The following is a 17,335-nucleotide window of genomic DNA, read 5'->3' as shown; positions in this document are numbered from 1 at the left end:
CATACCTCTGACCTCAATTTGCAGTAGGTTTTTAGAGCATATACTGCACTCGAACATTATGAATCACCTCGAAGAAAATGACTTATTGATACATAACCAACACGGATTAAGAAAAAATCGTTCTTGTGCAACACAGCCAGCTCTTTATTCCCATGAAATAATGAGTGCTGTCGACAAGGGATCTCTGATCGATTCCATATTCCTAGATTTCCAGAAGGCTTTTGATACCATTCCTCACAAGCGACTATTAGCGTATGGAGTATCGTCTCAGTTATGTGACTGGATTCGTCATTTCCTCTCAGAGAGTTCACAGTTCGTAGTGATAGACGGTAGATTATCGGGCAAAACAAAAGTGATATATGGAGTTCCGCAAGGTAGTGTCATAGGCCCTCATCTGTTCCTGATTTACATAAATGATCTAGGTGATAATCCGAGCAGCCCCCTTAGACTGTTTGCAGTTGACGCTATAATTTACCGTCTTGTAAAATCATCAGGCGATCAATTCCAATAACAAATAGATCTAGAGAGAGTTTCTGTGTGGTGCGAAAAGTGGCAATTGGCACTATATACAGAAAAATACGAGGCCATCCACGTGGGTACTAAAACAAATCCGATAAATTTTGGATATACGATAAAATGCACAAATCTAAGGGCTGTCAATTCGACTAAATTCCTAGAAATTACCATTACGAGCAACTTAAACTAGAAAGATCACATAGATAATTTTGTGGTGTAGGCGAAACAATGACTGCGCTTTGTTGGCAGAACACTTAGAAAAAAATGTTCAAGTGTGTGTGAAATCTTATGGGACTTAACTCCTAAGGTCATCAGTCCCTATGCCTACACACTATTTAACCTAAATTATCCTAAGGACAAACACACACACCCATGCCCGAGGAAGGACTCGAACCTCCGCTGTGACCAGCCGCACAGTCCATGACTGCAGCGCCTTAGACCTCTCGCAGAACACTTAGAAGATGCGACAAACCCACTAAAGAGACAGCCTACATTACACTTGTCCGTCCTCTGCTGGAATATTGCTATACAGTGTGGGATCCTTACCAGGTAGGATTGACGGAGGACATCCAAAAAGTGCAAAGAAGGGCAGCTCGTTTCGTGTTATCGCGCAATGGGGGTGAGAGTGTCACTTAAATGATACGCGAGTTGTGGTGGCAGTCACTGAAACAAAGGCGGTTTTCTTACCGACGAGATCTATTTACGCAATTTCAGTCAACAACTTTCTCTTCCGAATTCGAAAATATTTTGTTGACACCCACCTACGTAGAGAGAAATGATCATCATAATAAAATAAGAGAAATCGGAGTTCGAACGGAAAGATTTAGGTGTTCCTTTTTCCCACGCGCCATTCGAGAGGGCAATGGTAGAGTAGTATGAAAATGGTTCGATGAACCCTCTGCCAGGCACTTAAGTGTGAATTGCAGAGTGACCATGTAGATGTAGATGTAGACGTCTACACACCGTTACTAGACCTCACGGTTCCATGTCTGGAGCCGATGTCACTACGACTTCTTCTAAAGTGTCTACATCCGCACTCTAAGCGCCTCCGAGGAGTCCTGGGTTCGGCGCTTGTGTGCCCATGCACCTATTTCACCCCTGCGAAAGTCTACCATCGAGTGTACATAACCACATGCCAGACGCCTGACATAAGCTTTGCGTCGGAAAGCATTTACACGGGACATGGTAGCTGCTGCTACCATGCTGAGGTAGCAACCCTGCCTGACTTACTCCTGCTAGCACGAGTCAAGCAAGCCGCTGCATGTTATGCTGAGTTGGCCACTGCCGTCCGAGGTGACCATGCGCTCTGCCAAGACGTCGCTTTTAACCTCTATACGGATGACTTTCAGGATGTACCGTAGAATGTCATTGGTAACTGAGCTCCTTTTGATACCGAACTCGCCGTGGTACAGGTAAAACCCAATCCATGTTCTGCGAACACCTTCCTGGGGCAATAACGACCATCCTGGCATTCAATGGCATCTGCATGTCTGACTCCATTACATTTTGGTCAGAAGAAAGCAAGACACTATTCAGCAGCATTTTTTCAACACATGAATGGAAGTAACTTTTTTTTACTTTTTTCCGTGTAACTGGTCGACAGTGTCTAATTTGGGCCGGCCGTAGTGACCGAGCGGTTCTAGGCGCTACAGTATGAAACCGCGCTACCGCTACGATCGCAGGTTCCAATAATGCCTCGGGCATGGATGTGAGTGATGTCCTTAGGTTAGGTTTAACTAGTTCTAAGTTCTAGGTGACTGATGACCTCAGAAGTTAAGTCCCATAGTGCTCAGAGCCATTTGAACCATTTGTTATTTGGACAGGACGGTTGGATGGAAAATTCGACTAGTGAAAGCGGTCTCAGTCACTGATGTGAGTGAATCTGGAGGGCACACTCAGGAGACAGATGGTGGTTTGCACTCAGTTAGGTGTAGACATTGTAATTTATTGGGGCACAGTGGTCCATGCATTCTGTCTACAGCAATGATTTTTTTTTAAATGTAGAAGGCCTGGGCATTACGCCACAGACTGTAAAGAATATCATGACTGGCACTCAGGAGTAACAGAAATATAAAACGTAACTGTTATCAAACAGTATTAAGTACTACGCTACTCTAGGTTTTGTTTTCTTGCAGGCGCAGTACTTGTAGTGAGAGAACCAGGGACAGAGCTGATGACCGCTGTGGTGTCGTTTCAGACGTTCGTGAATCAAATGACAGAAAAGCGATCGACAACATGGAGTTGCATAAGCATTTGATGCGTCAGGACAGATCTTCGTGTAGTATGTCAGCAACCATTCTAGGTGGTCTCATTTTGTGGGGAAAACGAGGAAGATTGGTTAGTATTTATAGATAATCTGACGAAATTGTTCATTGGCAAACAGCTGTATGCCAGTGTTCAACGGACGGAATATTTTGGCAAGCGACCACGTTGCTATCATAACGTGTGATAACGGACTGAGTGCGGAGGGGCCAGTGCTGCACTTTTCTCTCTCTCCCTCGTCCCTCCGATCTGCCACTCCATCAACCATCTGTGCCTAACATCCCCTCTTATCTGCCGCTCTATCAATCACTGTGCCTAACGTCTCCTCCCCAACACCTCTTTGCTCCGTCCAAGGTTCACGTCCATGTACGCGTGCTGGTGGCTCCTTTTCTGTTCCTCTGCCTGACCTCGAAGTTATTGCGTTGTAGTATATCTTCTTTCTGTTCCTAATCAGAGTAACTGGAAGCTGCCAGGCCTTATTAAAAATATAGCCACTAACACAGTTGATCAGCGGTTCCTTTACTCGAATCTCGATAGATTCTTTGATATGACACAGTCCCAGAAACTAAGCGTCTGTGTCAGAACCTTAAGACGGTCGCAATCTATCCCGTGTACTCCGACAGAAAATGTTCCGTGAGTGCCGACTTGTTACAGTGGTGCAATCTGGTGTGCCGTTATTGATTTCGGTAACGATCTTCGACAGTGTGCTCTTCGTGTCCTATACAGGGTGTCCCAGCTATCTTGTCCACCCAAAATATCTCTGGAACAATAACAGCTATTGGAAAACGACTTTCACCGGTATCAATGTAGGGCTGGGGCCCATGAATGTACATATTTGGAAACATTCTAAAACGAAAGCATATGTGGATTTAACACCTACAACAGGGTACAGTACAGGTATGTAAAGTAGGGTAGAAAACATATTAACTTAATAATCATAATGTTCGCTAATAGTACTATCAACAAACAAGCAATCTCATAACGTATTTCCTGTCAACGTACATTCTCCATAGGTCAGCAGCATTTCTACCAAATCTTCATGTGTGTACAATATACTGTACAGTATAAGTTTCACAACACAACGTTTATTCACAATGTGTAATACCACCGTGCCGTCACTAGATTACTTTGATGCACGACTACACTGGCAAGCGGTGTGCTGCACGCCAAAGCAACATCAAACGGGATGCTCGGAGGGTGGTGGAGTACAGCAGTTTGCAGGGGTCGCAAATCATAAACAAGGCGAAGTGGTAACTGTGGCAGTAGTGGGAACTACGTTGGACACTTGACTAGGTAGAGCCAGGCCCTGCGAGACAGGCACAATGGGTCATATAACGCAGTAGATAAACCTTATTTTTGGTGTGCAGGATAAATAAGACAACCTGACGGGTGTACGCCGATCGGTACTGATTCATATTGTGTACGTAGATACGTAAAACGTGCAAGAGGGAAACCATTATGTGCTTATGAGAGTTGATGGCAGCAGACCGTATTATTCGTTTTGGATCTCTTGATAAGTATGGAGGTGTGATTACACATGTCAATCACATCGCGATTATGGGCAGCATGGGGTTCACGCTTGATCCTCAGGACGTGCGCTAGCAGCGCATGCCCGGTGTTTCAAGCGTCAACTTCGCGTCTCAGTATCTCGGGATGTAATGGGAATATTGCGATGCAGTCAACGCCATTGTGTATGTGCTTTGTCATGCTATGGATTGCTGAAGAAATAATATAGGAGGTCCACTTAAAAAAAACATAAGTTATTGTTAAAACATTTATGCTTTCGTTTTAGAATGTTTCCAAATATGTACATTCAAGGGCCCCAGCCCTACATTGATACCGGTGAAAGTCGTTTTCCAACAGCTGTTATTGTTCCAGAGGCATTTTGGGTGGACAAGATAGCTGGGACACCCTGTATATGTCTTGCGACACTGGCAGGGACCCCCGTTGTCCGATGTCATCTCTGACACTACCAAGCAGTGTCTGTGTTTTAACTGGTGGGAGCTGCACAAAGGAATAACTGCAACTGTCGCTTTCTCCTGAGAATTCTTTTGCGTTTCCGCATGTTGTGCAGTGGGTGTAGGACGTATGGGTCTCCAAATTTGGGGGAGTTCATTTTCACCAGTTTTCTCCAGCCTGTATGTGGAATATTGTGGGTAGGAATCCTTAGAGTCTGTCCAGTGGAAATGTCTTTGCATGGCGCCTTTGACATATGACCACAAGGAAGAGGCAAGCTCAATGGCTTTCTCACACGTCCCTGTTCCATGCAGCAGAACATAAATTTTACCATGGAAGTCGAAGTGGACAGAGTGCTTCCCTTTTTGGATATTTTGGTGAAAAGAAGAATTGATAAAAAGTGTTGGCACAGCCAGCACGTGAACAGGCCACACAACGATCAATGCCAACACACGGACATGCCATCACCTGGTGAAAAGCAATGGGACTCTCAAAGCAATGGTATATAGGACTCACACCTGCTCTGAAAATGAAAACCTCAACCAGAAACTTGAAAATCAAAGGCATCAGCGCATCTGATGATGGCAACGTTGTCGCTTGCCAAAATATTGTTCCATTGGACACTGACATCCGGCTGTTCACCTACACGCCGGACAGAGTGGCCGAGCGGTTCTAGGCGCTACAGTCTGGGACCGCGCGACCGCTGCGTTCGCAGGTTCGAATCCTGCCTCGGGCATGGATGTGTGTGATGCCCTTAGGTTAGTTATGTTTAAGTAGTTCTAAGTTCTAGGGGACTGATGACCTCAGCAGTTAAGTCCCATAGTGCTCAGAGCCATCTGAACCATTTGTTCACCTACAAACTATTTCGTTGTAAACAGCCGCGAAGTTGGGATGTTGTTCGGAGGCACAGTTGTTGCATATGGCCATGTTACGTTTGACAGAAGATGCCAGAGCGTACCAATTGTATCATGAGCAGTCAGGGAAGACTCAATAATTTTAAGTTACGATGGTAGGTTGGTTTCACCGCTACAGGAGGAAGAATTGTTCTAGATATTACTGGGCACATTTAAACAGTGTATCACAAAGAGAATGTGAGTCCATCGAGAGTTTCGTGAACAGAATTGAAAAGCGTAATTTCAAATGTTCAAATGTGTGTGAATTGCTAAGGGACCAAACTGCTGAGGCCATCGGTCCTTAGGCTTACTAACTAAACTAACTTATGCTAAGAACAACACACACAAACCCATGCCCGAGGAAGGACTCGAACCTCCGGCGGGAGGGGCCACGCAATCCGTGACATGGCGCCTCAAACCGCGCGACCACTCCGCGTGGTAGCGTAATTTCAGTAGGTATGAGTTGACAGAAAGTGATAACAGTAATAAGGTTCTGGTGCAGGAGGCAGAAGAGGCAGCATTGGATGCATTTTTACGAGGGTTTCCACCATAATGTATCGAGGAAAGTATGGGCAGAGTTTCCTGAAGACTTAGCTGGAGGAGAGCAACAACGTTGGAGAAGATAAATGCAGTGACCAGTGTCCGTTATAACAGGGGGATCCTTTTTCTTCTGACGACAAGTCTTACCGGTGTGGGCAGTCATGACAGAAAGGGGGAGAGTGCTCTCAGCTGGGGAGTGTAGGACATGCGGCAGTGCACGGCATTGGGAACGAGAGTGTAGATGGATAGAAAGGCATGGAATTGGAATCACAACTTGTCATTAAACAGGAATCGGGGCTCCAGGGTCGCCGAGTGGCGTTCCCAGTGAATTTTAGCACAACTTCAACGAGTCCAGAGGCGGGATTTTGCTTAACTGGTTTAGCGAATGGAAGTGAAAATGAGTGTTTATTGGACACAGTTGCGCAGGTTTCTGTGGCAATTTTGGACCTTATAGGGAAGAGTAGGTTAAGCTCACCACAATATAATTTAGTGGAGCAGGTAATGATGATCTGCGTTTACTGGGCTAGGCGACATCACGTTTATGGATGGAGGCAAAAAATTTTTGTGGATCCAGAATGAGATTTCACTCTGCAGCGGAGTGTTCGCTGGTATGAAACTTCCTGGTAGATTAAAACTGTGCGCCGGACCGAGATTCGAACTCGGGACCTTTGTCTTTCGCGGGCATGTGCTCTACCAACTGAGCTACCCAAACACGACTCATGCCCCGTCCTCACAGCTGTACTTCCGCCAGTACCTCGCCTCCTATTTTCCAAACTTCACAGAAGCTCATTCTGGAAACATCCCCCAGGCTGTGGCTAAGCCATGTCTCCGCAATATCCTTTCTTCCAGGAGTGCTAGTTCTGTAAGGTTCACAGGAGAGCTTCTGTGAAGTTTGGAAAGTAGGAGACTTGTTACTGGCGGAAGTAAAGCTGCGAGGAGGGGGCGTGATCAGAGCTTGGGTAGCTCAGATGGTAGAGCACTTGCCCGCGAAAGACAAAGGTCCCGAGTTCGAATCTCGGTCCGGCCCAGCAAATATGACATTTAAGGTTCCCTCAGAACACTAGCAATACCGTCATATATCACTTTCGCCAAAGAATTTGCTAGCCACATTTCAGCGTTTGTTGTGGAACAATGGCAGTGGACTGACGTCACATTAAATCAGTCGATGGCGATGAAATTACTTTAGGGAATGAGGAAGGAGAACTTAGGACAAAAAATAACTGACATTGACTGAGGTAAATAGGATTAAAATTCAAACTAGCAACAGTACGCAAGCGTTTCTAAGAAAGGGAAGTTCGTTAACATCGAAAACAAATTTATGTGTCAGAAATTATTTTCTGAAAGTGTTTGTGTGGAGCATAGTCTTTTATGGAAGTGAAACGTGTACTATAAACATTACAGCTGAGAGGAGAAGAGAAAATTTTCAAATCTGAATAATATTAGTATATCATCATTGTGGTGTCACCGCCAGACACAACACTTGCTAGGTGGTAGCCTTTAAATCGGCCGCGGTCCGTTAGTATACGTCGGACCCGCGTGTCGGCACTATATCAGTGATTGCAGACCGAGCGCCGCCACACGACAAGTCTAGTCTAGAGAGACTCCCTAGCACTCGCCACAGTTGTACAGCCGACTTTGCTAGCGATGTTCACTGTCTACATCCACTCTCATTTGCAGAGACGACAGTTTAGCATAGCCTTCAGCCACGTCATTTGCTACGACCAGGCAAGGCGCCACATTCAGTTACTATAATTACTATCTTCAAGAATGTATTCTGAACAGATAGTATTGTGAATCATGTACAGTCAAGAGCGACGTTCATCATTAATGGATTAAAGTTAAGTATCAAACTAATTACGTCCGCTTTCTGAATTCTCATTCCTTGTCATGTTCCAGACCACACGGCAGTATAGTACTTCCAGCCAGCGTGAGCTAAAACGCGTGCATTTCGGCCTCCACTCGTAACACGGTGTTAGCTCTTCTGCTAACACAAAAACCATCATCATTATTATCAATAACAACATCGTATAAGCATTAGATTTGAAGCAGAAACTTGTAACGCCGTCTGGCCGCTCCTTTATGCACTTTTGTCTAATTCAGTGATTCCCGGTTCACTGACACTGGAGGATATAGCAAACGAAAGCAATCGAGGACGAACTTGTCCTCATTTTCCATAATACTCCAACTTACTCAAAAATATGTAATGCTCTACTCAAGCAAATGCTTTTTTTGAATGAAACACGGCAACTACTAGAATGAATTCTGGAAACATCCCCAAGGCTGTGGCTAAGCCATGTCTCCGCAGTATCCTTTCTTTCAGAAATGCTAGTTCTGCAAGTTTCGCAGGAGAGTTTCTGTAAAGTTTGGGAGGTAGAAGACAAGATACTGGCAGAACTAATGCTGTAAGGACGGGATGTGAGTCGTGCTTGGGTAGCTTAGTTGGTAGAGCACTTGCCCGCGGAAGGCAAAGGTCCCGAGTTCGAGTCTCGGTCCGGCACACAGTTTTAATCTTCCAGCAAGTGTCACGGTAACTACTGTTTGCAACAGCATCACTTCTTGATGGCCGCTTTCCTGGAACCAATCTCCCTAGCCTGACGAAATATATCTATCGAGGCATATTGCTGTTCTTTTATTTACTATGAATAAGAAGAACGTAGATGGTGAAACTGGTACTGGCAGATAGCCTCTCATCTCGGCGGTCAGTGAGCTTACACCTCCCTCTGAAGGATAGTCATAAGGTATTTTACAAATCTACAGTCGATGAGTGGGTTGGGATTTAAGGCAGCTCACACGTTCACGAGTGATAATCAGGAACCATACACCATCTGCCCCTCTTTTCCCTCCTTCATTCTGATTCCAGTCAAAATCTGGGGATGAAGACTATTTCGATGCGGCTGCCTTAAATTATCGTGGAATCGCAGTTTCCCAAATACACTGCCAGAAAAAATTAGTAGATGTTTCTAGAGGTTTCCAATTGACTCATAATTTCTTGTTGTTACAGTGCATATGGAGTACATGAAATGATTACATTTGCAGATCAGTAGCACAAGCGGATCTGAGGTACCACGTATCGACTCATATTGAACGGGGTGTAGCCGGCCGCTGTGACCGAGCGCTTCTAGGTGCTTCAGTCCATAACCGCGCTTCCGTTCCGGTCGCATGTTCGAATCATTCCTCGGGCATGGATGTGTGTGATGTCCTTAGGTTAGTTAGGTTTGAGTAGTTCTAAGTTCTAAGGGACTGATAACCTCAGATGTTAAGTCCCATAGTGCTAAAGAGCCATTTGAACGGGGTGTAGCCTCTACGTGCGGCAATGCACGCGCTGACCCTCGCATCCAGTCGATCGTATAGATGGCGAATACTATCCTGGGATACGTTGTACAACACGTACTCGACCTATTCACGTAGTTTTGTAAAAGTTATTGGTGACAGGTTGCACCAGTCACTTCTCGTGCGATCATATCCCACACATGCTCGATTGGAGACAAGTCCGGACGTTATGGGAAGTTACTGCATGTCTTGCGTAACGGGTTGAGTTTCTCGGGCAGTGTGTGGATGAGCATTATCCTACTGAAACAACACATCACCTCCCTGTTGCAAGAGGAGCAAAAGAATGGGTTTAACAACATTATTCACGTACAGAGCGCTGGTTAGCGTCACCTCCAGAAACTCTAAAGGTGAACGAGAGATGTAGCTTATTGCATCCCAGATCATAAGGCTTGGACTGGAGCCTGTGTCTGATGGGCGAATGTTCTCTGCGAGACAGCGCTCGCCAGGTCTACGTCGTACGCGCAAATCTGAATCTGCTTTCATCGCTGCTGACCACGGCGTGCAACTCCATATTCCAAGTGATTCCCTGACGGCACCTGTCTAGCTGTGCACGTCGATGCCGTGACGTGAGTGGAAGGCAGGCTAAATGTGTGTGTGCCCATAGTTCCACTGCTAATAATCAGTTCGCAACAGCTCATGTTGACACGTCTGCGCTTCCAAGCCCTCTTATCTGTGAAGTGGTAGTTGTAGGATCTGCAGGATTGCAGCCCTCACAATACGATGGTCCAGGTGGGCGTCTTTATTGCGTGGACTTCCAGAATCTCATCTACAGTTATGAGAATGTTCACGTGACCAATGATACCATCATAGTTGCGCGACTTACCCGCAAGTCCAACCTGTGGGTATTCTCCGAAAGGACCATCTTGCCACTCGAAGGACGCAATTTGACCCCTTTCAAACTCGCTGAGTTGGCTGTAGGAAGCACGAATGCGTCTTCGTGGCACTGTTGCCTGCTTACTTCACACATTTGCACCACACTGAGCCTTCTGGCTATGAGCATTCCTGCCGGCCGGTGTGACCTCACGGTTATAGGCGCTTCAGTCTGAACCGCACGACCGCTACGGTCGCAGTTTCAAATGCTGCCTCAGGCATGGACGTGTGTGATGTCCTTAGGTTAGTTAATAAAGGCAAAATTAACAACTGAGGTCAGGTGAACATTGCAGCGATAGTGCCATCTAGTAGCCGCAAGTACAACCTGGCTACTTAACATTGAAATAGAGACAGACGAATATTAAGACGAACATTATTCAGTACCTGACGTAAAAGGCAATATTTTATGTGACAGCAGCAGACAAGGTAATATTTTGCCTATATCAGAGCTTAGAAGTACAATTTAAAGGATGAAAACATCATTATGGAAAACACAGAAAGGGTTGAATGACACAGACTGTAGAAAACGATATAACATGAAATACAGCCAATACAAACCATTTAATAAACGAAAAATTATGTGTTGACTTAGATGGAAAAAAACATTTCGGTAACTGCACTAGGAATCCCGAAATCAAATATCAAATAACGGCTTTATACCGCTGAAAAAGTTTTTATTACACAAATGCAGCTGCTCATTGAGAATGAGGCTATCATTTCGAGACAGACGTTTAAAAAATTCTAATTCTTCGAGAATATCTACTGTACACCCTTTCTTCTCGGTGTGCAAAATGTTGATATTGTGAGTAGCTTTAAGCAGAAATTTGGATAAATCATGGTAGCGCTATTCATACTATTCGAAAAAAATTCTGCATGAAACTCTGAAAAAAATGTGATTCTTGAGTTTCTCCCGGCGTATTTGATAATCAAAATATCCACGGGTGTACTGCCGGTCTATAGTGTCCAACGGGCACAACACACACTGATCTGTATTTGCACGAAGACAGCTGCCACCACCCTTCACAGAGGAATGGGGTACTTAAAACTCTAGTACATAGGGCGCGCACTATCTCTGACACAGAGAGTCTACCCCAGAAATTGGAACATCTGAGAACTGTGTTTCGAAAAAATGGGTACTCAGAGTGGTAGATCCAACATGCTCTCCGCCCAACCACTGCATCACAACCTGTTGAGATTGATGAAGTCACGAGGGAGGAGGTAGGCATTGCATTTATTCCATACACAGGCGCACTCTCGGGGAAAATCGCCCGCATTCTGAAGAAACACCGGGTCGGAACTGTGTTTTGTCCTCCGAATAAAACTCGTGCACTGGTGGGGAGCGCCAAAGATGACCTCGGTTTGAGGAAGGCCGCCGTGTACCAGATTCCGTGTCAATGTGGCAAGTCGTATATTGGTCAGACGATGCGTACCGTCGAGGATCGATGCCGTGAACACCAGAGGCACACTCGACTGATGTATCCGAGCAAGTCGGCGGTCGCTGAACATTGTTTGTCGAAAAATCACGCTATGGAGTATGACCACACGAGGATTCTGGTACAGACGTCGAGATACTGGGGCAGCGTTGTTAGAGAGGCCATCGAAATTCGCACCAATGACGACGACCTCATAAACCGTGACTGTGGCTATAATCTTAGCAAGGCTTGGGAACCAGCGATTGGGCTAATCAAGAGTAAATCGAGCAAACGCATAGTTGTGACGACCACGGCGGACAGAGCCATCACACCCACGTCATCTCAGACGCCGTCGCAATCAGTTCCACCGCGCTACCGTGGCGCGGGGCGCGGACGGCGGAGGGAGCGCGCTGCGGGCGGAGGGTATTTAAATCGGCCGCCGCCGCGACCGAACCCAGTTCCCTCTGAGCAGCCACAGCGTACGGATCTCCGTGCCGGCGCGTTCACAGGAGCTCAGTCCGTCAATTCACCTGATGATGGCGACATGTTTGATCGCCGAAATATTGTGCCAGTTGGACACTATAGACCGGCAGTACACCCGTGGATATTTTGATTCTGAAAAAAAAAATCATTCTTTTTAGAGAGAAGTTATTCCATCCCCAATAGTCACGCCTTAGTCTATAAAATAAAGGATTTAGAATGCTTTTCAGATACCAAGTTGTTTTCATTAGACATCAAAAATCTTTATACTAACGTTCCTGTACAAGAAGCGCCTACCATCGTAGAAAAGCGTTTACTTCATTTCAAAAAAGATCTTTCAGATGAACAACTCACTGACTTCATGAATCTCACCACAGTCGTAGTCAAATACTACTACTTTGAATTTAATGAACAATTGTATCAGCAATCCGACGGTCTCGCTATGGGAAATCTGTTAGCTTGTATTCTTGCTGATATTTTCATTAGCTCTCTAGAAGAAAAGTTTTCTACTGTTTTTCAGCTACAGCACTAGGCATTCTCTCCTATTTCAGATGTTAATGATATTTTAGTCATCTGCAAGGGACCTGCTGATGGCATTGACCGTATTTTCAATCTCTCTGGTCAGCAGCACAAGGTCGATGATATAAAATCAGTTCGTAGAAAAAAATTTCTGTTACTGATAAATCAGAAATATGTACAGTATTTAACAATCATTTTCTGAGCATTGTTGGTGAATTAGATAAAAATTTAGTTTCTGCAGGGAATCATTCAACTTTATTGACAAATGCCTTTCCGAGATTGATGCATGAAATACTCCTCTGTGATACAGACAAATCACTGAAGACCAAGGACTCAAACCGGCCGTTGTGACCGAGCGGTTCTAGGCACTTCAGTCTGGAACCGCACTACCGCTACGGTCGCAGGTTCTAATCCTGCCTCGGGCATGGATGTGTGTGATGTCCTTAGGTTAGTTAGGTTTAAGTAGTTCTGGGGGACTGATGGCCTCAGATATTAAGTCACATAGTACTAAGAACAATTTGAACCAAGGACTCTCATGAATATGATGGAATGTCTAGCAGAATATTAAAGTACTGTGCTGCACGTATTAGCCCTGTACTTAGTTACATTTGTAATTTTTACTTTAGGAAAAATGTCGTATGGTATTGTATTTTGGGGTAACTCTTCCCATTCTAAAAGGATATTCTTGGCTAAAAAACGGCGGTTCTGCCAATAAGTGGTGTAAGTTCACGAACCTCTTGTCGACCCCTGCTCACGAGTCTGGGTATTTTGACATTGTCCTCTCAATATATACATTCCTTACTGGCATTTCTTGTTAAGGATATTAGCTTATTCTCAAGAATAAATAGCTTTCACTCAGTTAATACTCAGCAGAAATCAAACGTGCAATTTCTCTTGTGTAGAAAGGTGTGCAGTATACTGCTGCATCCATCTTCAAAAAGCTACCTCTCGAATACAAAAATCTTAACAGTAATAGACACACTTTCAAATTGAAACTGAAGAGTTTCCTTATGGGTCACTCCTGCTATTCTGTCGAGAAGTTCCTTGAAAAATTAAGCTGATTCTTGTTGTATTGTTGATTACGTTTAGTTAAACTTATAGATTTACTTTTTATGGTTCATAAACATATTATTTTTATCTGTTATTACTTTTAGGTTGTAATTTCATGTACTGACATGTTCCATGACCTTGGAGATTTGCTCCTCAATTTGGTTTTACGGAAGTTGACGTGTAAATAAATAAATAAATAAAAACTTCATCACAATTAAATTTTCTTTTATCTTATTATAAATTCCTTTGATTTCTTCATTACCTACAGTGCTTATAGATATACAGGGTGTAACAGGTGTTACTGCAGATATTTTTATATGTGCTTCCTTAATATGTGCACATATCAGTATGTTTGTTATATTTTCTCTGCGTCGAACAGTCTTCCGACAAACACTTCACAAACTTTACGACCCAATGTTTTCTGCATGCCCATAACTGCACTACTTGGTGGACTACGCTTGGTAGTATAGACTAACCGCATTGCGTCTGTGCATGCACACTTCAACACCAGACCTGCTGCGTAGAGCAAAATAAGCGTTATTGGCTTGTTCTTGTCATGTGTACTAGGAGGTACTAACCAACCTAAAAACATATGACTTGCAGTAGCTACAATTGTTAGTCTTCAAATGACATAAATACTGATGTTATGTTGTTTAGTACTCTGTCCTCATTCATCAATAGAATTATCTGCACTCATACCTGCTAAATTCTGTGTAAAATTGTATTGGTGTGACAGGTCTTGTCCTTTTGTTTATCTTGGCTGTGATAAGCTTCTACAGTTCCTGTTCCATAATTCATTTTTAGGCTTATTTGAGTTTCTGTTGATAAACGTAAACTCACCTGTCAGGAAATCTTATTCTTACTGCCACTGTATCTAATGACAATTAATGCATATCTCTTTCCATATTCTCTAAGAAGACTATCCAGTCAGCAATCTACCATTACATGTTCCGACTCCTAGAACAGCAGATTTTTTTTCTTGTAACGACACCATAGCTTCCGCCCGGAGATCCGATTGGGAGATTGTTTCACGACCAGTATTTTGCAAGCAAGACGACGTCGCCATAAAAAAACAAATTTATAGCTCCATGAGGTCGAGGAAAATAACGGCTGCAGTTTCCCGTGGATTTTAGCCGTCCACAGTACCAATATAGCATGGCCATGTTGCCTGTTGTTGCAAGATTAGACCATTCCGTCATCCGCATCCCTGTAGCCACTTAAATGCTTCTGTCCCTCCGCAGGAACCATATGTTACTCTGATCTCTGCACAGACATACCCTTCCAATATCACTGCTTCTATGGTACGGCGGTCGGGCAAGCAAACTATCCCACTGTATCAATGTCCATGATTCATGGGAGGTGAATACATTACCACAAAACGAAAAGCTACAAATTGACGTATACAGCTCGCGTAATCAGATCTACACACGTCATTTACGATCATATATCATAAAACAAAAAATTGTTTGTTTATATTCGTATCTGCTCTTTCTGCAATTACAGTTTATGTGTTTTTTTACTGGTAAACCTACATGATACACTTGTAAGATATTGCACTTAGGATTTAAATATCATAGCTTCTAAAACAATGTAGGTTATAATATGTGTAGAAGATTGGCGAGATTTCTTGATAGATTTCTGGTTTGCTTTATTTGAAAAATTACGTATTTTGCGTGGAACTGTAGCGTGCAGGAAAACATCAAGAAAAAGCTGTCCGGGAGAGATGTGTAGAGGACACTATTAACAGTTTGATGTAACCTAGATAAGCTGTAGGTCAGAGCACATTATCATTCACAAGCAGGCAGTCGTTAGACCAGGCAGTTTTTCAAATAATCACAACCGTATTTCTTCTGCTTTAATCGTGCTGAAGGGGGAAAACGCGCCAGATGGTGCGAAATTGATGTTCAGTCTGTTCTGCGGCCGAATTACCTCCACAGACACGGAGTCATTGAGAGCTATCGAGAAGATTTAGCTGCAGCCGCTCTGGAGAGCCAAGGTGTTAATCATATCGGCCGAGAGTTATTATATAAATGGCGGGGGCGTTACAGCCTTGTAGCCGCGTGCTTCCGTCCGCCATATTTCAGACGCTAACAATGGTGACACCGAATGGCGTCATTTGTTTGCCGGCAAGTCGCCGATAGGACTCTTTCGTCTTCCACAAGTGCTCCCTTTTAATGGCCGCGCAGTTTTATCTCGAAGGATAAGGTGTCGTGCGAAAAATGCGGGTTGGGCAGTTGCAGCTACCCAAAAGCGCCAAAAGGGTCATATCTTACACAGATAATCTTAGGAACGTCATAGATTAATAATGATAAGGATTTTTACATACTAGAAATTTTATATTCTCGTCACTCTAGGAGCTAAATTCATTAGCGATTTCTTGTGTTTCATAACTCTCCAAACTCTTTTCCACCATTGTAGTACTATAAAACCACATCGTTCTTCATCAGATCCAGATCATTGTGACTTTCAACATGTGCAGAGAGTACATATACATTTATATGACTACTTTTCTGTCCACCTTTACGTGACTGACAGAGTCTTCATCGAACCACTTTCACACTATTTCTCTTTAACAGCATTGCAACTCCCTAACAGCACGCGTGATAAACCAACGCTTAAATCTTTCCGTGCGAGCTCTGATTGCTCTTATTTTATTACCATTATTACTCCTCACTATTTAGGTGGGTGACAGCAAAATATTTTCACATTTGAAGGAGAACGTTTGACACTAAAATTTGGTGAAAAGCTCTCGCAGCAGAGAAAAACGCCTTTACTTTAATGATTGCCACCCCTCTCGCGTATCATATCCGTGACTCCCCTGTTTCACCGTAATACAAAGCTAGCTGCCTTCTTTGAACTTTTTCGATGTCCTCCGTCAATCCTGTCTGGTAAGGATCCCATACTGCATGACAATATTCTAGCAGAGGACGGACAAGCCTAATCCAGGTTGGTTGATTGGTTGATTTGAATTTGGAGGGGGGACCAAACAGCGAGGTTATCGGTCCCATCAGACTAGAGAAAGATGGGGAAGGAAGTTGGCCGCTCCCTTTTAAAGGAACCATGCGGCATTTGCCTGAAGTGCGTAGTGTAGGCAGTCTCTTTAGTAAACCTCTTGGGTCTTCTAAGTGTTCTGCCAATAAAAAGCAGTCACTGGTTTGCCTTTCCCTACAAACTGGTTCAAATGGCTCTGGGCACTATGGGACTTAACTGCTGAGGTCATCAGTCTCCTAGAACTTAGAACTACTTAAACCTAACTAACCTAAGGACATCACACACATACATTCCCGAGGCAGGATTCGAACCTGCGACCGTAGCGGTCGCGCGGTTCCAGACTGTAGCGCCTAGAACCGCTCGGTCACCCCGTCCGGCTCCTTTCCCTACAACATTATATATGTGATTTAGTGCGTAATAGAAATTTAACGGACTTCTTTTCGCACTCACGTGGATGACGTCACACGTTTCCTTATTTGGAAACAACTGTTACATATCGCGCCATACAGATATTTT

Source organism: Schistocerca gregaria, chromosome 4 (assembly GCF_023897955.1).
Source record: "Schistocerca gregaria isolate iqSchGreg1 chromosome 4, iqSchGreg1.2, whole genome shotgun sequence".
Lineage (NCBI taxonomy): Eukaryota > Metazoa > Arthropoda > Insecta > Orthoptera > Acrididae > Schistocerca > Schistocerca gregaria.
The sequence above is the reverse complement of the archived record's forward strand: the minus strand, read 5'-3'. Positions refer to the sequence as shown.